Here is a 24,655-nt window from a genome sequence, read left to right on the forward strand (position 1 = left end):
GTCGTTTATACCAAAGGTTAGTTACATGCGTACCCTCCCTCAGAGCAAATCAACTCACTCTTCCCGCTCCATGCCCGTGCGCAGTAACAACAAGACCAGAGCAGCTCGAGCGGTCGCGGAGTGTAGTCACGATGTTTACAAAGCAGGAGCAGCAGAGCTGGTTAAAAATGAATGTGCTACAGGTCGCACAGCACGATAGTGTCACAAACAGTGCAAAACAAGCTGCGAGCAGCTCTGAGAAGAAAACGGCGACACTTTTTGCATAACGCACCCATCATTTTGCACGACAATTCTCGGGCGCATACAGCAAGTTGGAAGTGCTCTAGCACTCCCCATACTCTCCGGATTTAAGTCCCTGCGACTTCGACTTAATCCCTAAAATGAAGGAACCACTTCGTGGGATTCGCTTCCGAACAGTTCGAGATATTATTCCGGCAGTAGATCGCTTTCTTCATGCTATCAACAGATTAGGCAGTGCCAACATCAGTTCCACATCGCTGGCAAACACGTTGTACGCAACGCTGGGGACTACATCGAAGGCCTGTAAAATTTAGAACCATGTATGTATGCTATGTGTCTTGAAAATGAACAGTTGCCACTACTAAAAAATCAGCCCTTGTATATGTAAAATATCGGCCTTGGCAGTTTGATCCCACAATCATCTGTTTTATTTTCATATATCACTGTGCATTGGTAAGATAGACAAAACTATATTTTATCATCGAGATTTCACTGCGCCTTTTACTGCACGATACATATTTTAGGGCCCAGTACCACAGACAAATCAGCTCGATTTGCGAACTACGGATTTGTGACTCGAGCCAAATCCTCTTGCTGTAGCACACTATTTGTAATAATTAGTTTTTCTCTACGCTTCGTAAATTGCTTCAACTTTCAAAAAAATGTTTGACTAAAGAGGTTGACGTTTTTCAGGAACACAATAACATGAATTAACTTTCCAATTTTTTAAAAAAATATTTATTTAAATATAAGGCTTGATCATGGACACACTCTACCCTTCGCCTCGAGAAGTCTGAAAGTAACAATCCGTTCCCAAGTAAGAAGTGGTGGCGCGCTAAGTGGGGGGCAGGGTGGGTCGTAGCCCTAACAGGATTTCGGCTGACCAAAATTTAGATAATACACTTAGCAATAACTGCGCAGATATATTTTAGGTGCATCGTCCGTTTGTAAAAATTCAATCAAAATACTTTAAGAAACACCCTTCTCACCCTCTACCTACACCCTTTTAGTTAGTTAGTGTTTATTGATTCACTACTTGGATCGGAAACACTATATTTAGTATTTTATCATTCGGTCTAGCTTTTATTCTGATTGATTGTGTTTTGTTTCACTTTTCTGCCACTTTTGGCTAATCGCGAAGATGAAGTTGATAAGAAGACAATTACACAAATCGACAATATACCCGCAGAAGATTACCCTGGCTGCAGCGTCAGATGACAGAGCCTCGTTAGCTTGCAACAATGCACCCCCAGGATGTATTACGGGGAGAGAGAGGTCGTGTCCTGCTCATGTGTGCTTTCTGTTGTCCTTACAACAATTTCGGAAAAGCGACGTTTATTAAAACAAGTAAATCAATCAACAATTATTACTCAGTAACATCACATTTTATTTTATTTGTCACCCTCCAAAAAAAAAGGTATAGTTAAAATTTTGATGTGTTTGTATTGCATTCATAGCAGCGATCTCTTCCCTAAACCTTTCCAAAAGTAATTACAATGCCGTAATCTGCACATCATTAACCGCATATATTTATTTCAAGGCATTCACTCTTGCAAAAATAATATGCAGCATCATAGAAATGACTCATTTCTTCCATTTATTTTTCACATGCTCTTCCAGATTCCTTCGTTCGCAGACACCGAGAGATTTCCTCATCGTGATGAAGGAAATTTGGAATTTTCCTGTCTCTCCTCTTGCTTTTCCTTCGAACAAACAAGTTTTTCGATGCAGAGTCACGGAACTGCAGATCAGGTCTGAAATGAAGCACTCCATCCTCAAATTTCTTTTTTGTCCTAACACGCATCCAGAATCGGGTACGGTGCGCAGTAAACAAGTAAACTTGATATTCTCCTGATGGGGAAGAAAATCTAGGTTTTCCATCATTTCCCGCATCAATAACATTGATTTTTGAACAACATAAAGAAAATCCGCATGTATACATCAGACAAAATGATTGGACATACAAGAGAAAAATATTTATCGAATTCGGTTAGAGTTCGCTAATCAACACAACAGTTGTAATTCTACAATTTTAGACGGAAAATCACATATCTTTTTAATTTATCTGCCATTTTCCTGGTGAACGATGTTGTTTTTCCCATGGTCTATCTCAGTCATTCTAAGAAAATACTGTGATGATATCTTTAATGCGGACCACGGAAACTTCCTGCCATTCCAAGTTATTGTTGTATGTACCTCACACGTCCATGACGTGATAAAGTTCCATGTTGTACAGTCAGCATAATATGCAGTTGTGATGTCCTTCTGAAAAATTTGCTGAAATTTCTACAACCTAGCATTTCATATCGCCCCTGGATTTTACCACTATCTCGCTTGTGTGTGAAAAATAAATATAAGCAAGACAGGCATTTTTCGTTGCATTTTAATGGGTCTATAAATACGGTAATTTTCCTGACTGTACCAACGATGGGTACTATGTGCCCATGTATTTTCCATTAACTCTAGATTGATTGATTTATTTGGTGTATTTTATTTCGCTTTTTGGCTAATCGCGAATATGGAGATTAGTGATGATATAATGAAATTGATGAAGGGATACTCACAAAGAAAACCCATGCCCAAGCCGGAATTCGAACCTGGGACCCCTGGAATTTATTCTGGATTCTTAATTTTGGTTTGGTAATATTTAAAATAATATTCAGTGGCAGAAGTGTCCATTTAATTCAAATTAAATACCATTTGGAAGAAGTTATAGTTATCACAATATAATAGTATTAATTTATTATAAATAAACTTTCATCTGGAGAAATTCTTACAGAACAACACTCACACGCATGAGGATATAGTTTAACTTCGTGCGTTCGAACATGTCAGTTTCTAAATTACCAATGGTGCAAACTCCCGTATCTAAAATTCTAACTTAGTTGAAAATGAGTTTAGTTATCAAACTATTTCAATATCATCTCTAATTACAAGACTCAAGTGTGGCAAGTAGTTGAATTACAAGCAAGATGCAAGCTGACATAATTATTAATGATCAAAATGTTTTAGAATCCCCCCGAACTCTGTGATAATTGTGAAATTTTGAAATATAAGTGTGTCTCCTTGAGGTTGTAGGGATGGGCAAGTTTAAAAAAAATGCAAGGAAGAAATGGAGACAGGGCAAAAACTTTACTGGTGGAAGTTGACGAAAAACATTGCTTCCGGGCGATTTTATCGTTCAATTTTCTGCACGGAATCCAAAATTGGCGTTCCGTCTTAACTTTCGCTCGACTGAAAGAATAAAAAACAAGGGCTCTATCCGTACGTACTGTCAACGGCCTTAGCATAGGTCACTTACAAACACGGGGTACTAACTCGCATGTTTTGTTACGAAAATATTTGGTTCTCACTTAACCCACGTTCCCTGACGTCGTAGCGCGCTGTGCTAACCGCTACGCCACGGGGCACGAGGCTCTTATCGGCAAGCAGATGGAAGGATTCGAGAGTGGTAAATTAGGCCCAATTTAGACGGAAGCATTTCCTTTAACATTTTTGATAGCATAAATGCAATGTAAATGATTCCAAAAATCTTATAGCAGGTCGTACTTTACACGCAAGCATTTCATGTAACTTTTGGGCTAGCTTTTGCGATTACAATGTAAAACATATACAGCATGAATGGCACGTCGTGTTACACCATCTATGCTGAGTGCACGGTGTTTACATTTGAAAAAACTAAAATATTCTTCCATACTTGTACAGTAGCGGAGAAGGTCTAAATATGGGCGAAGGTTTAAATATGGGTTTTGTAGTTATCAGCGCTCCCGGGTGCTGCAGCCTGGCAGAGGCTATTGGAACTGGTTATCTGAATACTCGGCGTTTTCTGAATTCTCATCTGCTTTGTATAGGTTATGATATTAGCGGTACATAAAACAAATGTGGGCTTTTATAATGCCATGATTCGTTTGTGAAATATGTACCACAGAGAGCGAAAATAAATTGAAGAATAAAAATAGCGTGATGGTCTAAATATGGGCTATGACATGGGGTCTAATGTTGAGATCTCATTTTCAACAAATATTTGGATGTTTTCCTTAATTTCGATTTTTCCCATTCCGAGTGATTTTCAAAGCAACAGATTATTCATAAATATGAATTTTTGGAAATTGCTTTTTTTAAAAATAAAAAAAATTGAGACCTTCTATACTTTTTCATGCTATTACATTTAAGTATATATTTCACAGATATGCATTTTAAAGGCAGGTGCTTGATATATTATTTTTCCCCTCCGAAAATGAAACATAAAAAAGGGGGCCCCACATTTAGACCTTTTTTGTCTAAACGTTGTAAAGTATGTATTTAAGCAGCGCCATTGTTTTGTACCAAATAACGTTTTACACTAAACTTCATTTCTCTCGGTTGAATAGTTATCGTCTTTTAAACATGTGAAGTGATAACATTGTTTACATCTCACGCGGCAGCCATTACATATGCACTCGTGACATAGAGGTCGCTTCTGATTGGTTACGCTACGGAAAATGCTACGGACCGAGCCTATCCTTGAGAAATCGCATGGAAATATGCCATGGCATCTGAAATGCCATAAGATTTTTAACTTTACACGGTAGCATTTTGAGCATGGCGTAAATGTTAAGAAAAATCCGAAGGAAAAGCTTTCGTCTAAAGCGGGCGTTACAATTTTTTTTAGAGAGGCTGCAAGATAGTTGGAAATAATTGTTTATCAGATCAGGAATGGATCTAGGATTTACTTTAGGGCGAACGAAATGTACTGCAACCACTCTGCTGTCTACCCATAATTTTCCGAAAAACAGAGCAATATTTCTGATTTCTGGAACTATTCTGTGGATGGTTGACTTCACAGTAGAAACTTCCAAGCGTTACAACAAAAACCTTATCCTGGAAGTTCAAAGATACTGTCAGGTATGCCAGGAATTAACGTTTTCGTCGTAAGCCTGAGTAAAAAGGAGTTTCATCAAGCTGCTACTTGTTGCAAAAGTGGGCTGACCAAAAGGCATTGGGTACTTTCCCCACATACCAGGCATTCACTGGAGTCACATTGATATATGTAATGGCATGTATTGTAGGCGGAAGGCTAGGCGGAACAACATAATAATGCGGTACCTTTGATGTCCTCTTCAGTCGAGGCGTGCACGTGTGCAAGAAATTTAACTATAGTTTCTCGTTGCAGTCCACGACTTTCTAAAAGCAATATTTCTTGCAAAGATTTCCTAGCATGGCGTATGCACGGTTCAGTGTGTGTTTGAGGGCAGACTTCACACGTTTTTGCAGGAATTGCAAATTCGATCCTTAAGAAATTATCAGCAGGGTTGTTAAAGTTCCACGAAACCATAAATTCTAATGGGTTCTATTGGGTTCCACTGGAGGACCGGAACCTTTGTTCTCGCAAAATTTAAATTCGGTCCCAGTTGCATATTGTTACATTGAAAAAAGGTTCCTGGACCGTATTTAAATTCATCCGGAAAAAACGGTTCCTGGACCGAATTGAAATACTTTACAGATAAAAAAGTTATTTTCTATCCAGAACCCATTTACGTTTGCTGATTTTCTCACCTGGACCGGAATTGAATTTATTTAAAATTCCTGGACCTTCAACAACCCTGATGATCAGTTTTGGAAGCCAGACAGCTGTTAGTAAACGAAATCTCGGCAAGCACACGTTATTGGTGCAAACGCACTTGTAATTATTTATGAATGCGCATCCAAACGATGGTCAAAGAACTGCCGGCGCCAAACCGGTTCCAAGGTAATTGATACACGCTAGTGTTGAGTATTGCCGAATCCTTCCTGCCTTGGCGTTAATCATAATTATACAAATGACACAATTCTGAGCGAAAACCTCTGCTGTCGGTAACAGCGGCGGGCTGCTTGATGACATAACGGTGGCTTTGACCGTGGGAATGTGTTCCAGACAGGGACGTGTTATTGGACCTATCGGCCGGTTGGCTCCGGGCGCTGCCTCCTGCATCCTCCACAACATCCGCTCGGGGTCAATCTCCCAGACCCAGATTGTTATCCCCCCCAGAGAAGAAATTTGACAGCCTTTTGTTCCTTTTTTATTCTCTCTTCCTTCATCATCTTCGGCAAGCTCATGTTCCGTGCTGGAAATAAGGTGAAGACAAGTCATTTAACCCAACTGGTTCCTCGGATGAAAACGAAAGCTTCAACCACAATCTGTGCGCATGAGCAGTAGCTAAGCTTAGTTTTACGTTGGGGCCTCCGTAAAACAACCACAAAATTTTGTGTTTTTACGACAGAAAAAATAATGCCAGTGGCAACCATGACTCTGTACTGGACGGTTGCACATATACAGGATAACTGCAACGGTCCAGTACAGAGTCATGGTTGCTACTGGCACTTATTTTTCCGCCGTAAAATAAAATGTTCCTTACGCTACGGACCGACGGTGTAACCAAAGAAGATAAGATCAGCCTGCTCTAGTTTATATACATCCGTACAAAAGTTAGGGATTGTATTCTTATTGAAAAAAGGGGGAAATATAAGGTAATGTAGTTGTGTATGAATGTTAATACAAGATTTATTTAATGAAAGGGAGATGAGTCTTAAGGCTATACTGTAACTCCTTCTCTGAAGGCTGTTAATACATTTTACAAGCAACCTTAGAAGTTCCTACCAACAGCATCCGTGAGAAGAGATTATACATTTACAAACTAATCTTGTATATAATTATGTCTTATCGAATAAATAATAAGATGTTCAATTTCATCACGAATGGAAAAATTTGTGTTTTCTAAAGCCATGTGTTTTTTTTATTTGCAGGAACCGTCTGAATAATTATGTACTCCAAATTTACATATGAAAGACGTGCTCTGTCCTAAGGTAAGTGGATTTGATATACACGTGTATCGATAATGCCTTCTCATTAAAATCTAATCATCATTAATTCCCTTTGTTTTTATTAGTCAAAAGAGGAAGATATGGAAAGTTAAGCAAGTAAAATACGAAATAATTTCGATTCTAGTTTGTGTTCCGAGGAAAATGTATGTCTATACTTCGTTTATTATGCATAACCATAGGCGTAATTTGGTGGGGGAAATGGGGTCACTTGCCCTTCCCCCCAAAATTATGTTTCTTAAAATTTACAAGTTAAGGATACTTTTGTTAACATCCTGAGACCTGAGGAACTAAGTAATATATATAATATTTCTGATTTCACAAATGTAACAGTTATTTATCAACTAATCCTGGACACAATTTTTATGGGATGAAAAACTTTTCAACTCTGCCCCCCAAAAGTTAAGTCCCAAGTTACGCCCATGTGCATAACTTTCAACGTTTGGCTAGTCACGGCGATGAGGATGAATGATGATTAGGTAAAATTTATATCTTAAAGTTCAAAAGAGTTGAAAAACTGAATGTTTAAAATAACTATTCTACATATCACTAGATTATTAAGGATGCAGGTTCTGAAATTATACTACATTATTTCAGCAAATGTCTTGTTTTTTTTTTACTTTGCTAAAACATGATAACGCCAGTTCAGGTTATAGATGTTTTTTAGTCTGTTAGGTAGTTCGCAACTGTTTTGTCGTAATTGATATGACGTCTTTGCAATTACAAACATGCCTGTTAAACACGAGTTGAAACTTGAGAACGCGGATTTACTTTCATATGACTATTTCCAGGTAGGAAAGGGAGGGAGGAGGGAACGATGGAAAAAGTCGTGCAACAAGTTGTCTTCAATCCCTGCGTCAATGACCTCGCTCAGTACGCCCTCGCAATTTTTTGCAAAAATATGACGTCATGCATAAAAAACTAATGATGAAAGGCAGAAATGGCAGCTTTGTCTTTGGTTGCTGATTTTCACTTCTGGTTTGAGGAAAGAAATAAACGAGAATCAATAAGAGATAGATGGGTATGTCTGTTGGAATACAAAAGGTTAAAACTAGAAAACTTAAAAATCAAACAAAAATTTAAGTATTATACACAACTGAAGATTATGAGATTTTCTGAATTAAATTTACACTACAATTTGTTGTGATTCTGTAGTAATGAATCAATCCTGTTTTGAAACATTGTTGCTCTTTTACTATGTGAATTACCAAAACACAGTTGGTTAAGTTTTCTGTTAATCATAAAAATGGTAATTTTGAACATTGTTTTGGTATTTCTAAACAAATTGCGCAGTTATCAAGGAATTTATTTCGGGTAAACAATTATTTGTTTGGTGCCTATTTAAACAAATTTTAGGTTACCAAGAACTGTTCTTCTTAGTTATTCATAACTTTTTATGTATACTGTTTTAAGCTATTTTAAAAATTACACTCTAAGATGGCACTGATAGTCGCAGATTGAAAGAATTATTGTTCTTTATATGGAAAAAAATAACTTAATTTACACAGAAATAATTGTATAGACACAGTCACACACACATTAACATATATAAGCGTAAGTAAAAAAATGATGTTCCCGATTTCAGTGTCTATTTATTTCCTTGTAATGATACGTAACTGACTGAGATTACACGCACAGATTGAAAAACTCAAAAAGTTTTTCCTGGCATATTATAAATGTTATAAGTGCGATCCACGTGTTACACGATACACATCTAGTCTATAATCAAGTTCCTGCCACACTCTTCTTTCGGCTATTGCTGCAGTGATGCGCTCACGCAATTCCATCAATGTTGTAGCAAGTGTTGGCACAAGAACTCCATCCTTGATGAAACCCCATAGGAGAAAATCACATGGGGTGAGATCTGGGGATTGTGGTGGCCATTTCATTAAGTCTTGACGTGGACCCTCACATGCTAGGAAGAGTGTGGCAGGAACTTGATTATAGACTAGATGAGTGTCGTGTAACACGTGGATCGCACATAGAACGTTTATAACAAGCCAGGAAAAACTTTTTGAGTTTTTCAGTCTGTGTGTGTATTCTTAGTCATTTAGGTATCATTACAAGGAAATAAATACACGCTGAAATCGGGAACATCATTTTAACTTACGCTATATATATATACTATATGTGTGTGTGTGTGTGTGCGTATGTGTATATGGGTCGTATTGACTAATCAGCAACAAATAATAGGCAAAGGGTACAGAAGAAGACAACCGGGTACCAATTACAACACCACATGGAAGAACACATTCGCGTTAGAATTTTAACACAAGCACAGTACAAGCTCCATCAAGTCACCGGTGTGCGGAATTCAGGCTTTGATTTCATTTTCTATGGTTGTTACCAGTTACCCAGTACATAGGAAATTTGACAAGACCCAAAGTCGCTTTTACTGTGCACCAGTATTAAAATATATGGCATACAGCATCTAGATTTAAGCTGGAATGGTCATGTCTGTGACTAAGTGTTATGAAGTAGCTAACACATCTTTGCTCTCGATTTCCCAGCGGTACCGCTCCGGATCATGTATATTTCATCCATGCGTCGAATGAGTTCCAAGATTTTATGCCTTTCACGTAGATGGGAGAAGGTTAGGTTGGATGGCAACGTGCACGTTTCAGAATATGCACTGTAGGCTATTTCCTTAGAATGGATCTTTTCAATTTGCTTTAGTGCTTGAAAAATATTGGGTTAGTTACGTTATTCCAGAAGTTTTTTGTGAGATGTGGTACTGTATAATACATTCCTTACTTTCTGCTTCTGAGGGACTTTGGTGAACCATACTTTTACGTAAATCTACGGACAAGTGTTCTCACAAACATAGTAGTAATTTGTCCTCATCACCTAATGGGCTCTTTCAGAACAATGTCGTGATATTAATTTACCGATTTCACACTCACTTTTTACTATGTTCTTTTTTTATTCAACTTCTTCTTCAGTCAGCTCCTCAAGAGGCGCTTTTTCTAAAGACATGCTACGTGCAATACTTAGTGAAACGATCTTGTGACTTTTCAAGGGTAGTCAGTTGAATGAGCACTTTTTTAAAATAGCAAATTGTATAGAGGCGAAAGCATAGTTTTCTTTTTAAAAAATAGAATTTTTCAATATTCTTTAAAATATTTGGAAATTACAAATTTTCTTTTCTTGGTTATTCAATTTTGTGTTCTTTTAAACGAGCATTTACCGAACACAATCATAAAATATGGATGAAAAACTGACGATGAATGTACAATTTTTTTTTTCTTTAATATGCACCTTGTCAGAACTGCCGGATATTTCGCAAATAGGTTAAACACACTCAGACATTTTTGTAAAAGATTGAAAAGAACTTCAATAAATTTACAGTACAAACATTTTAGGGTTGAAAGAAAATATCAGCTTACACACAACATATACTTCTAGGCACGAGAAATGGAATTTTATCGGTGCTTCACATATATTAGGAATAGAATATAAATAAAATTATTAAAAAATATGACATGAGAAATATAAAAGACAAAAAATGGATAATCATGAAAGCATCATGAACAGAAATAAGAAATTTCCTTGATATCTAAAAATGACTATTACACAGAGAAAAATGTTTGTTTGGATTAACCAAAAAAATGGTAGTGGTGAACAAAACGTTTGTTTAAATAGGCATCAACCAAACAATTGTTCACCATTACCAAAAGATTTGGTCAAGTTCTATTTGTTTGTCGTAAACAATTTTTTGGTTACCAAAACCAAATATTATTTTGGTAAATCTAACAAAATGAAGCCCATTTGTTTAGAAAAACCAAATAATTTAGTTAAAATTACCAAACGACTTGTTATAATCTGGCTAATTTTAGCTAGGGTGGATAGTTTGAAACTAACTGATCTCAAAATACACATTCAGAATAGAAAGTTCAGGTAAACCGATTTTCGAGCATGTTTGTTTCTCGCCACTTTTTTTTTTTTTTTTTTTTTTTTTTTTTTGTCCTCGTTTTCCATTTAGAAGGGTACACCTTCTCTTTGGTAAGTGAATTGTTTCCATAAATGTTTTCCCTTGCAAGGTGATGGTCTAAGTGTTTTCAGTAATGAAGTGGTACATATTTACTTATTCTGAGGGTAGTTCACTTAGATCTTATTTATGCAGTAGTGGGAAAATTACTTCAGTTAGGAAAGTAATAATTTGCTATGGTGCGGCATGTGTTGGATATATCACGTGCCGTAGTTCCGGAGGATGATGGATATTATACAGCTGGTAGTCAGGATGCTGTGGATCTATCAGGAAGGTGTACATGGTTAAGAGATGCTGTAATGGTGTGCAGTGGTATGTGGGAAGGCAGTCGTGTAGAGCATCTTCGTACATTGTGCTAAGAAGTTGTGGATGGTGCGAGTTCATTCGACCAGTTATATATTTGTGACGGATGGCTTCGATGTGGGTTGTGATTTCGGGAAAGGTTATTCGCTCGTACAGTAGTCGTGTAGGACTTGGTAGGACTACTCTGAAGGCCAAACGAAGAGCATGTCTTTCCAGAACTTGTAGTTTGTGATAGAATGAGTCTGGGGCTGATATCCATGCAGTGTGGCCGTAAGTAATTGCTGGTCGAAGGAAAGCCTTGTAGGTATGTAGGACAACCTGGGAGTTGAGTCCCCAGGATGTTCCAATTAGCCGTTTGAGCAAGCTCAGACGATTTGTAGCTTTTTGGACGATGTTGAGCAATTGAGGTTTCCAGGTTAGCTTGGAGTCAAATATGACTCCCAGATATTTTGCAGTGGTGGCAGGCAGAATTGGAGTTCCCCGTATTTTGATGTTTAATAATGTTGGGTTCCTTTGGATCTTCGAGCGACAGCCTGTCTGCAGAAACACCAATGCTTGTGTTTTGAGAGCATTAATTGTGAGACGCCATGTGTCACACCATCTTTGGAAGGAGTTTATAGCTGGTTGGAGAGTTTTGTTTATAGCTTGGATGGTTGAACAACAGGCGAGAAATGCGGTGTCGTCAGCGAATTGGTAGATAGAAACTTGTGGGGGTTTTGGCATATCGGCAACGTATAGTATGTAGAGTAATGGTGATAAAGCAGCACCCTGTGGAACGCCAGAGTAAGGGAAAATGGGGTATGACATTGCTCCATTTACAGTGACATAGGCGACCCTATTTGTTAGGAAGCTGTGTACTAATCTGACATAGGAAAGCGGTAGGTGGAATTTATGGAGCTTGTAGATGAGCCCAGTATGCCATACTTTGTCAAATGCTTTCTCCAGGTCGAATAGTACTAGGCAGGATGGTTTGGATGTGTTGAAATGATTTGTGATGCGAGTGGTTAGTTTTAATAAATTATCAAGGACACTGTGTTGAGGTCTAAAGCCTGCTTGGTGCGACGGAAGTAAACTGTGTGCTTGTAAGTGCATGTGTATGCGTCGAACAATGATGCGTTCGAATATTTTGCTAAAGGTTGATGTGAGCTGAATAGGTCGATAGTTTGTTGGGTTGGTACTATCTTTGTTTGGTTTTGGGAACATTAGAACCTTTGAAATCTTCCAGTCTGTCGGGTAGTGTCCTGTGCGGAGGATAAAATTGTAGATAATGGCCAGAAAGGACAGCAATGCAAGCGGGGCCTGTTTAATCAATACGTATGTGATATTGTCCAATCCGGGAGCAGTGTTTCTCTTCCGACGCACAGTATTGATAATATCGTCTGTTGTGATAGGAACAGTTAGAGCATTTGTAGGATCAATAGTGTGCGTATTACTGGGTTGCAGTTGCCTGTTATTGGGGTTTGTGACTCTGTCAATTTTGGTCTGGAGGCGGAGATTTGGAGCTAGTTGCGGTGTCGGAGTGAAAGTGTCTTGCAAGGCATTTGCGAAGGCATAAGCTTTTTCAGTGTCTGTGTTTAGAGCTGCGTCCTTGATTGTTATCGGATAAGGAGTACTACTGGATTGTCCAGTGAGCACCTTGAAACGTTTCCAGTATTTTGTGGGATGGCTTTCGTCACTCAATTGGTTGCACGTTTCAATCCATCGACGTTGTTTATAAGCTTTTATATAGTTATGAACTGTACGCAGCCATTGACGGTGTAAGTTAAGGGATTCAGGATTTCTGGTCTGGAGATAGTCCCTGTATGCTCGTCGTGATGCTGTGATTAGGTGAAGATATTGCGGAGGTAGCTTTGGTTTGTAACTATTGAGAGTGGTCGTAGGTATGTTAGTGGTTGCCGCACTGGTAATCTGAGCAGTAAGATGTTCCACCGCCGTATCGAGTTCCTCTGAATTGTTTGGTTCTGGATGCGGGTGAGAAAAAGCATTCTGTAGCTTTTCACTATATGCCTCCCAGTTCGCTTTGTTGTAACACCAGATTTTTCGAGGTTGTATTGTACTGCTCGTATTGCGGTTACCAAGATTTAAGGTAATTTTCACTGGGTCATGGTCACTGCCGATGGAATCCAGCACAGATATGTTCAAGCAGGCACTTAGAGATGTTGATGTTATAACAACGTCAGGGGTAGTGTTACTTATGGGACGTGTGGCTCTGGGCAGTACATGGAATTCTGCTGTAGTGTTTTGGTCCAGAAATTGTAAAAAGTTTGTTTTGTCTTGCATGGTTCGACTATGATAATTGATGTCCGCTGCTATGATATAATGTTTGCTAAGGGTTTGGATATGTTGAAAGAATTGGTATGGAATAGTCTCCCCTGGTCTTACATAGATGGTAGCAAATGTAACGACCCGGGATGGAAAGTAGATTGTACTAGCAGTATGTTCTGGCAAGTGGAAGTGTGGTGGGAAGGCAACTGTTCGATATGGTAATTTTCTATCTACTCCAATTGCTGTGCCGCCGTTTACTCTTAAGCCCGGCGGACCATCGTGGCGTAAGATGTTGTATGGTGGAATATGACAGATCATTTTAGGAGCAAGATAGGTTTCGTTTAGCGCAAAGCAGTGAACTGATTCTTCCAAGAGCAGGTGTTGCAATAAAGCTTTTCGTTTAGAAACGGATCGGATATTTAAAAATAGAAAATTATACATATTCCGTACTGCCATATTCAAAACCTTAAACCGCAGTTTCCAAGTGGGATATGTGGAAATGCACGTGAGGACCAGAGTATGTTGCATGGAGTTGCAAGTTGAAAATGTTTTTTGCCGATGCCGTTACTTGGGTTAATATGTGCGTTCTTAAAAATGGGTGCACATTTTGGAGAGTCAGTGTGAAGAAACGTATTAGATCTTCCACTGTTACAGGATGTCGTAGTGAGTTGTCAGGTTCCGTAGCAGTGTCATTGGTGCGCAGGGGGACTGTTAGGTCAGGGTGTTCAGGTATTGCTTCAGGCTTGGCTTTGCATTTGTAGCTGTATGTAGGATGGTTTTCCGTACATGTGACACATTTTGGTGGAGCAGTTTGGTTTTGACATTCTTTGGTTGAATGGGGTCCTGAACAGTATCCGCATTTATCTCGGTTTGGACATGCAGCGGTAGTGTGCTTGTTATACTGTTGGCATTTTTCGCACCGCAATGGAAGAGGTTGTTGAGAACGGGATGGTTCAACTTTGTACCTGCGTCTGTATATGTATGCTCCACTGTGTAGTAGTGTGTCTACAGCATTTTGTGAGTCTGTTAGGACCCGCACCATGTATGTGGGTCCGTTGTTATTGCGAATACGGATACATTTGCGGATTTGTACACCTTCGCATTCCAGTTCCTCAAAGATCTCCTCGTCTGTTAAGACAGGTTCTACACCCCTGATGACTACTGATAGTAGTGGGGATTTATGTGGTGGTGGTGGTTGTTTTTGAGTGGAAGCATTCAGTGTTTGGATGTTTGCTTTGGCTCCATAAATTTCAAAAGAAGCTTTGTTTCTAATTAGTTTTGCAAAGTCTGGATCTGGTGATTTCAATATGATGCCATTACGGGTGAACAGTATTTGTGCAATTTGTGCCCTTGGTACATACTTAGATGTTTGTTGGAACACATGTTTTGCTGTATTGAATTTGGTGTCGTAATTGGTGAGCAGAAAGTTGTATAAGCTGTTATCCTGTTGTTTGGATTTTAGTTGGGTTGCATGAGCTGTATTTTCTGTATCTCGTTTAATTGGTGATCTAGATCGTTGACGTTGAGGTAATCCTTCATAGGAATTGCGACGTCGGTGTTTTGTGGAATAGCTGGACGTTTGCATTGGATCATTGGTACTTCGTGAATCGAGCATCGTCTCGGAGTTTGGACCGTCCGTCCGTTTAGTACCTCCGGTGAAGGTTTTCACCCCTTCTCGCTGTCGTAGCAGCGTTGCAGGAAGACCATGATGCATATCAGAAGACCACAACCGTGAGTTGTTTATATGATCCAATAGAACAAACGCAAATCCTATGGGAAAAGAGGCACAAACTCAAACCAACTGACAACTCAATCCAAAGAAGCGAATCCAAATTCCAAACTAATTGTAGAGCCCAAGACAAAAGAAGAGGAAGGATGAAGGTAGTAAGGGAAAACAGTTTCAAAAAATAGTGCAAGTCGTATGTCTGCTCCACTCAACGTGTTCAACCAAAAAGGTTCCTCGCAATCACCTAACCACCGTATAGGCACAATTGGTACCGTTTGTCCGTTCCAGACTTACGGCTTCCACCTGGAATAATTGGCCCACGATGCGTGACACAAGAGAGACCGACTTACGATTACCTATACCTTGATGTTCTCGCCACACTTACCTTCTACTTATATAGTCCAGAATCAAAAGGTTGCTCGTGGGAGATTCAATTTTATTCACTGCAGTACATTTTCTTCTTTAATTTGTAACTTTAATGTTCACATATCTTTCGAAGAATGTTAAAGCACAATTTTTCACTATGATTACAATGAAACGTCCCATTATTTGTTGTACAAAAACTTATGTTTTTTGTACACATTTTGACAGAACCATCTAGCGCCTGGTGTAGGAAACTCAGTATAAAGTAAGTATATTCTGAGCTTTTTTTCAGAATATTAGCTTAAACAGCAACATAAAGACTCGCTTCGAGTAATTATCTATCTACATGAGTTTCAATTTTCGATAAGGGACTTTCATACTACACTCGACGAAACTGGACAATCGTTATTTCAAATTCGGAAGCACGCTCACGCACATATAGTAAATTTAACCAAACGTTTTGTTTCTCTTTACTTACATATGTATCATTTTGTTTCGAGTACCATATTTTGTCTGACCAAATTTTTTGGTATTCTTAAACAAAATTATTCAGTAATTACAAGCAACATTTGGTTATCGGAAACAAAAAGCATAACCAAACAGCTCAACCAAACTTTTTTGGTAATTCCAAACAAACCAGTTTTTTCTGTGTACAGTGATTGATTTCGTTTATTTTACTTCGCTTTTCTGCCACTTTTAGCTAATCGCGAAGATGAGGATGATTAATGATATTTCGAAATTAATGAAGGGACACTCACAAAGAACACCCATGTCCAGGGAGATTCGAACACTGGATACCTGGCGTCATAGCACGCTGTTTCAACCTATATAATAACTGTTGTAAATGGAGCCGCGGTTATCTAATCAGTAGGCCGTCTGACTTCCACGCTAAAGACCCGGGTTCGAATCCCGCAACATGTGATCTACGGTTGGAATTTTACCGGCCTTGTCCCTGCATAAAGCGGCTCTGCGGTTAACCCAGCCTCAAATAAATTGGTGCTGAGGACAACGCTGGAGGGTAAAAGCGGCCTGAGCGTGGTGCTGATCACATCACCTTTAAATAAATACATAAATAAAATTTAAAAAAACGAGATCGAGAATGTGTTGGTCCCATGGCACGGGGAACTTTACCTACACGTGAAACATTAAGTTTATGAGAAGCTGGAAATTATCACGGCGTTGCTCCAGCATAAACTGCAGCGATCTTGTCTGCTTGTGCCTGCCCCCTGCAGGAAGTCAGGGGAACCTGTTGGGAGGGCCCTAGGGGGATGAACGCGGGGAAGCCAGCTCGAGCTACCACCTAGCGGCGTTGCACCCCAACCTCCACCATGGACTGGCTGAGCGGGAGACATCAATACACGGGATGAAGGTAGCTAGCTTATCGGAAGGTTGCTATTCTACTGCGTGATGACCATACTTCAGGAAATAACTACGCCCGGGTGCGAAATCCTGGGGGAACAGGGGGAATTCCCCCTACCGACAATATTGTCCTAAAAATTTTCCCTACCAAAAATTTTCGGGGAAAAGAGACTTTTTGCCAACATCAAAGATAAGCAATTTGTTTTGACTTCAGATATATATTTTACTAAGAATAATACCGAAAGCATACACAAAGAAGGATAGATGATGTCAGTGTTGTTTATATATCTTTCAAGACACCATTATCACATCTGCACCAATAACAATGTATGCACAATAAAAGTAAAATAAGAATGCAAAACAAATGTAAGTATGAAATATAATTAATTGATTTACATAAATAAAAATACAAACCTTACGCATGATAAAGCCATTTCAACTATCTTGAAATCTGTTGACATTTTTAATGTTTGTAAAGGAATTATTTAGCTATTTTATAAATATCTGATATATAAAATGAACAAATGAATTCTTCCTTTACATATATTTATATTTAATATTTAATTGTTTACTTTTGTTTGTAACATTATAAATATGTATGTGTAGAAATTTGTATGTGTGTGTTTAAATTAAAGAGAAAATAAAAAGTAGGCTTAATTCAGGAAATGCATCTTACATTTCTCTTCATAAACTTTTGTCTTATCGTTTAATATCTAAGAAACTAAAACTTAAAATATACGAAACAGTAATTTTGCCTGTACTAATATATGGATGCGAAACTTGGTCCCTTACATTGAAATTGGAACATAAATTGAGAGTATTTGAAAATAACATCCTTAGGAAAATATTTGGACCTAAAAGGGATGAGGAGACAGGTGAGTGGATAAGGTTACATAATTTAGAAGTACATAATTTGTATTCCTGTCCAGATATTATTAGAATGATTAAATCAAGAAGACTTAGGTGGGCAGGCCATGTGGCACGAATGGGAGAAGAAAGAAGAGTTTATAGGATTCTTGTTGGGAAACCTGGTGGTAAGAGACCAGTAGGAAGACCAAGACGAAGATGGAGGAATGATGTTGAGATGGACCTAAAGGAAATCGGTAGGGATGGAAAAGAGTATATAGATCTTGCTCAGAAAAGGGACAGATGGAAGGCCTGTGTTGCTGCAGCCATGAACCTTCGGGTTCAAGAAGGCTAGAGAGTTAGTTAGTTAGTGTTTAAATTATAAAGTAATATATTAGTCCCCTCATCAGTTTTCAGTGATTTCGCATCCTGAATTATACAACCGTCCAGGGCCTCGCGCTTTGAGGGGTCTCACACTTTCGATATACGTATGTTTAGGGAACACATATTTGTGTCAAGATTCTAGAAGGGCTAGAAAAGGAGTACACAAAAATAATGTTTTTTTTAAAAGGTTAGAAAAGTTATTTGAGCGGAAATGTTGCCGAACTTCGTGATGGTTAGCAAATCGCGCTACGAAACCAGATTTCCCGGGTTCGAATTCCGGCCTGGACATGGATGTTTGTGAGTGTCCATTCATCATATCATTACTCATCTCCATCTTCGCAAATTAGCCAAAAGTGGCACAAAAAAAAGCGAAGTAAAATAAAGCAAATCAATCAATCAAACAAACAAACCAAAAGTGACAGAGTAAGAAAAAACACAAATTGAAATTGAAGAAATACATTATATTACTTCTTGTATGAAGTGGAAGCCTACTTACTATTCTCTGTCAATCGTAAGTACAAAGTCAATGCAAACAAATATACGTGGCTTCTGAGAAATCTTATTGCTTGTTCGAATTTCATCTGTGCAGAAGTCTTGCGCTTTGGAACATAGTTCATATGTTGTATTGAAGTTGTGGGATCTTTAAGAGTTGTGCAGCTACATCCAATATATTCATGAGCGAAGTAACGCCAGAACTGACAAATAGGAAAGAAACTATTTCTCTCATAAGTTACGCGGTTCTCTTTACATGAACTTCGTTCGTGCAGCGGATGAAGAATAGTTCTGCAACTGATGCTGACCTTACAGCAACACAGGACGCATCTCCCACGTATCTCATCGTCCTCCTTCAGCTTATCTGGAGAAATCGTTTTTGGAGGAGTTGGAGATCTTAGAAGGCAAAGAATTCACCCACTGCCCACGTGCTCTATTTCGTGCTGTCAGCATTTCAAGTACCGCCCTCTCATTTTACGTAACTGGGAGTGTGCGTTTTGCTTCAATGACACTGGAAATCTCCCGTCCATCTGTACCTTAAGCCTTAAACCACTCCATTAATAAACTTGGGACTGGTTATGCTAATTATATTTACCAACGGGAGGGGGAAAAAGCGTAATGAAAAAACAAGGTGCGATTAAGATATCACCTTACCCATCGATGTTTTTTTGTTAATCACGAGAAATAATGTAGAGAGGTATTGCTTAATCATCGTTTCATTAGAGAGCATTCTTTAATGAGTGCCGTGTTCTCATTGCAAGGCCGATACAATGTTCTGCAATTAGAGAATCAATCATCTTATCTTTTAACGTTAATGTTACTTCTCGTCTGATTTAGTAGCAGTGTGTGATCGAGTGTTGCCATCTCAAGACATAAATATTCACTGGATGAGGTTGTGAGTTCTGATTTCCTGTGTTCTTGTGCACATGCCAATTTACTGGGCTGGGTCTTAAGTGTCTTAAGACAGGTATGTCAAGCTCGCGGTATGTTGAAGTTGCAGCATCGCCTGTCGGTAATTCTTATTGAAACAGGCTCGGACGTTGCGGTAACTTGACAGGTTTTTGCAGATGTTTCCTCGTAATTCTACATAATATCAGCAATAATTCAACGTCAAATCTTTCTTATAATATTCTGGAATCCCTTAATGGATGGTAATGCAATATAATAACGAAAATAGAAACTTGGATTTACATTCAGAACAGTTCATCAAGGGGAATTCGTCCATGAATTGGAAAACTAAGTCATTATATCGCCCTAATTTTCACCCAAGTGAAGTCCACAGAAAGGGGTTTCACCCCATTGCCCCTTTCAGTGTGCCCGTAGTCATTCAATATTATTTTATAATTATTACTATAGATGTGTTCAGGTTTACGTCACTTCATTACCTTGTTTACTTGAGTCAAATTATGACAGTCAGATTTACCGTCATTTATTATCTTTATTATTCATGTATGTAGCGGTAAAAAAGACGTGTTTATTCAAAGTGTTAAGTGTTTTAATTTGTAAGATTACATATTTGATTTTTGCCAAGCCGACGGGAGGAACGGGAGATTCGCTTGTGTTAAGGGTGAGCACCTGAAGGGTCACGCTATGCGTCTAAAGCTTAGGAAATTCGACCGTAATGACAAACATTCAAATATCTCGGTTTCCAACGGTCAGATTCATGTGAAACTTATACCAGCGCAGCGGCATGTGTGCAAGGACGGATATGTGGAGTTTCGTCACGATCAAGCGACAATTACGGACGCCAGATCAAATCGGTTCTAATTGATCAGTTTGTGGACAGCGATTGCTATTGAGCTATGGGCGACAGCCAGGCGGAAGCTTAATCCGCACAAGTCAACTTCAGACACGGTACGTCCTAGTTTGGAGACAATAGAGCAAAGTGGACTGACCCCTTCGGAAGCGTCGCTTCAACGATCGCATAGCGTCGTTTTTCAAAATCTAAATAAAACGAAGGACATGGTTTTTCGACACACAGTCTTACCGCGATCTTTGTAGGGAGAGCAGCTCCGCGCTACCTCTCCATATACAGTCTTACCGCGATCTTTGTAGGGAGAGCAGCTCCGCGCTACCTCTCCATATACAGTTTTGCCGCGTTTCTTGGAATGAGAGCAGCTCCGTGCTACCTTTCGTGTACAGTGGACTTTGTCGTGTTGTGCGAACACCAGTGTGTGTGATAGGCAGTAAGTCTACACGAGTGCGCCTACCTCAACCGCTGGGGGAAGTTGAAGTGAAACTGTTTCCGTGATTACCTTACGCCATTTATAATTTTTGAGAAACGAGGAACACCGGAAACTATGGCGGGCTAGAGGGAGAAGAGAGATGAGGGCGTTACGTCGATTCGCCTGATGTCAGAAGAAGCTACGCCGACGATGCCTATCCGCCGCCATGGAGAGAGAGAGAACGTCGAACGCCGCCCTATTGATACGCCGACGATGCCTACCATCCGCGACGTTGACGTCCCGACGACGCCTACCAGCCGCGACAGAGAGACGTAGAGAGAGATGTTGACGCCCCGACGACGCCGACGACGCCTACCATCCGCCAAGTTGACGCCCCGACGACGCCGACGACGCCTACCAGCCGCGACAGAGAGACGTAGAGAGAGATGTTGACGCCCCGACGACGCCTACAACGACCGCTCAGATGCGACGTCCGAACCGCGCCATACCACGGAGATCCACCGATCCCGAGAGGAAGAGGAGCCGGGAAACTAGGTGTTTGAATCCTTCTCGCATCTTCATCGTCGCGACCAAAGGAACCTTTCGCGTGGATACTATGTGTTTCAATCGCCCATAAAGACGCCTGGATGCACCCCGGAAGCTGAGAGATGGTAAAGTATTCATCTGTGTGAACCTTAACACGTGACGGCCCGATTGATTTAGAGAACGCCCTTGAAATTCGTCGACATTTTGAAAACGCCCACTCAACTCGAAATTTTATATCGAACTCCCGTCGCGCTTGTCATTTGTAATCTATTCGTCTCAGGTCAATTCTTCTTATTCCTTGTGATATTTTTTTATGATCTTAAATTCATTGTTGTTTGTGCTCCTTTGTATTTGTTTAAAGTGCGTACTATTAGAGTAAAGCGCCGCCCGCTTAATTGCATATTCTACTTGAGGTTTGTTCATTTTTATGTGTCAGCGCTGTGTCGCTGCTAGCTATGTCCGGTCGCATATGTGATTATTTGTTAAAGTATTTGCCTGGTAATGTGAATTGCTCGTCGCGGCGAAGTGTTTAAGTCCCGCCTGCTAGAGAGTATATGTTTGCGTCACTCAACGGAGGTTATTTGTTATGTATGGAACCACGTGAGGTCTTGTAAAAGGAAAACGTCCGCCCACGTGAATGTAATTGCCGTTGAGACGCCTTTGTTTATACTGGTCAAGTAATGTATGGTCACCGCGCCGACTAGTTTCTTTTTTAAAAACAAAAGGTGAACTTAAGTAAGGGCTGGCTAGGATTTAAGTAGCACTGGAGCAAAATCACAAATGACCTGATTAGACAAAAAGTAAGATAAAATTAATTGAGAATGCAATAATTAGGGCTTGTCGTCATAAAACCTGTACATGTCATGTATAATTTCTTGTGTCGATGACCCCATGAGGATTGAATCTGAGAGAGAATGTGAGAGTGCAAGTGTGGGGACCTGTAATAATTCCATTTTTGTTGGTTATGAATAGAATATACTTTTTAGTTTCATGTTAATTTTGGGCTATATCATTTTCGTATGCATGTCGCTACCCGTGATTTTCAGGTATGCAGCTAGCCGCTTCCCGGCTACAGGTAAAGAGGTAGTAATTTGAAAGTACATATGTCTTGGTTTTTAATCGATATGGCTTATTACTATGCACTGTTGGTCACCGGTTCCTACACACGAACTTAACCTGGACCGTAACGCTATTTCGCTTGTCCGAGGGAGATTTTGCCGCCTCTATTTAGGTAGTGGTAGCATTTGTTTTCCCGGGCAAGGGAGGGTGTTTCATTCAATCATACATTTTTGGCGCCGCGAACAGGGGACCGGTTTTTTTTAAATCGAAAGCATCATCAGTGCAGGTGTTCATACATTTTTGGCGCCGCGAACACAGGGACCGGTATATTTTAAATCGAAAGCACCCTCAGTGCAGGTGCATATGTCGTTTTTGTAAGGGCTACGTCAGGCGTATTTTGGTGTCATGTAACTGTGTTTCATTGTGAGATTTTATTGTTTTATTTCGACGTGAGGTGGTAATTTAGACATTAGGCGTTTATTTTTGTCAAGGTAGTAGGGCAGCTACTTAAGGCGTTAGGCATTTTAAAATTTTTGTTTGGCATATGGCATTAGGCGTTAAGTTGAGTTCTGGCAAAAGGGGAATCGACCGCCCTTATCTTTTTTCGTTTGTGAATTGTTTAAATATAAATATTGGTATATATTGTGAGCGCTCACGTTTACGCTTGTCAGCGAGCATTGAGAATCGACCGAGGGTTGAATATTTGATTTCATGAAATTGCGCAACCGCCGCATCGAGAACTTAAACGTGAGTGACGTAAGGGTGATTTGCGATGTCTGCAGCGAGGAGTTCCCAGAAAGTGAAAATGTCGGCACAGCTAGCCTCGTTTGCCCCCGGTGCGATGTCCCGTTAAGTCCGCGAGAAGAAACCAGTCTACCGAACAGCGGGGGGCAAGCCAATGAGACCAGCGCGCAACAGGTTTCTCCGGGAGGTGCAGAACGGGTCAACGAAGCAGCTAGCCTCAGTGGTACCAACTCCCAACAGATCATCGAGATGCTACTGCGGATGGAAGCCAAGATGGAGGCTACGCGAAGCGGAATTGAAGCCTCGCTCGAAGCCAAGATGGAGGCTACGCGAAGCGGAATTGAAGCCTCGCTCGAAGCCAAGATGGAGGCTACGCGAAGCGGAATTGAAGCCTCGCTCGAAGCCAAGATAGAGGCCATCAGCACCCAGATGCGAGTGACGGAAGACCGCCTCCAGGAGACCATCCGTACTTCCGGTGAGTCGATTACACAGGAACTCGTCGCGCGGGTACAGGAATGCGAATCCAGGGTCGAAGCCAAGATCGCCGGAATGAACGTGCGGATCGAGCGACAAGAGAACCAGATGGCAACACTGTCTCAGAGCGTGCGCGACCAGGAGGAAGGTATGCAGCAGATGGCCCGACAATGCGTGCAGCTGGAAGCGACATGTGACCGTGGCATAGACTCCCTGGGGCGACATGTGCGGGAAATTTCAGTTAAAGCCGAAGGGAATTCCGAACGGATTGAGGACCTCGAGGTGAAAGTGCGTCAACTGAGCATGACTAGCAGCGGCACTTCACAATCGTCGCGGGAGCCCAGATTGACGTCACCACCGGCAGCCGACGTCGCCACTTGTTCGAACGGGGAAAGCGACCAGCGAGCTCCAGGAACGCCCCGCCCCCTTCGAAGAGAAGACACTGCGTCACCACGGTTGAGTCCGCGCCGCGAGCAGAGGGATGAGGATTTACAGTTACTACAACCGTCCGCCAGAAGAGCTCTGTTTCCGCCCGAATACCGGAAGCACTTCAAAAAATTTTCGGGTGCTGACAGAATCCTTCCTTCCACGTACCTCGAGGAATTTAATTCTACCGCCCGTGAGTTAGGTCTGACAGACGAGGATAGGCTTCTGATTCTGAAAGGTTTAATGCAGGACCGGGCCAAGAACTGGATGGACAGGAACGAGGGGAACTTCAATTCATATGAGGAGTTCAAAGAAGCGTTTCTCACTTATTTTCAACGTCCCCTGCAGGTCGAGAGGATGCTGATGCAGGTGCGAAACGAACGATACGACAGGGGCGGAGGACTCACGTATGCCCAGTACTTTTGGAAACGGTACAAT

The 24,655-nt window shown here is 40.4% G+C and overlaps 1 protein-coding gene across 1 annotated transcript in view; it reads left to right on the forward strand.

The window, feature by feature from the left end:
* The first annotated feature begins 7,003 nt into the window (after positions 1 to 7,003).
* The window catches only part of klu (zinc finger protein klumpfuss), a 200,787-nt gene continuing 183,135 nt past the window's right edge, over positions 7,004 to 24,655 (forward strand). The window contains exon 1 of the mRNA XM_083122192.1: positions 7,004 to 7,062. The gene's annotated coding sequence lies outside the window, so the exon portion shown is untranslated. The remainder of the gene's footprint in view (positions 7,063 to 24,655) is intronic.

Source organism: Lepisma saccharinum, chromosome 5 (genome assembly GCF_977018435.1).
Source record: "Lepisma saccharinum chromosome 5, izLepSacc3.1, whole genome shotgun sequence".
In the NCBI taxonomy this organism is placed as follows: Eukaryota; Metazoa; Arthropoda; class Insecta; order Zygentoma; family Lepismatidae; genus Lepisma; species Lepisma saccharinum.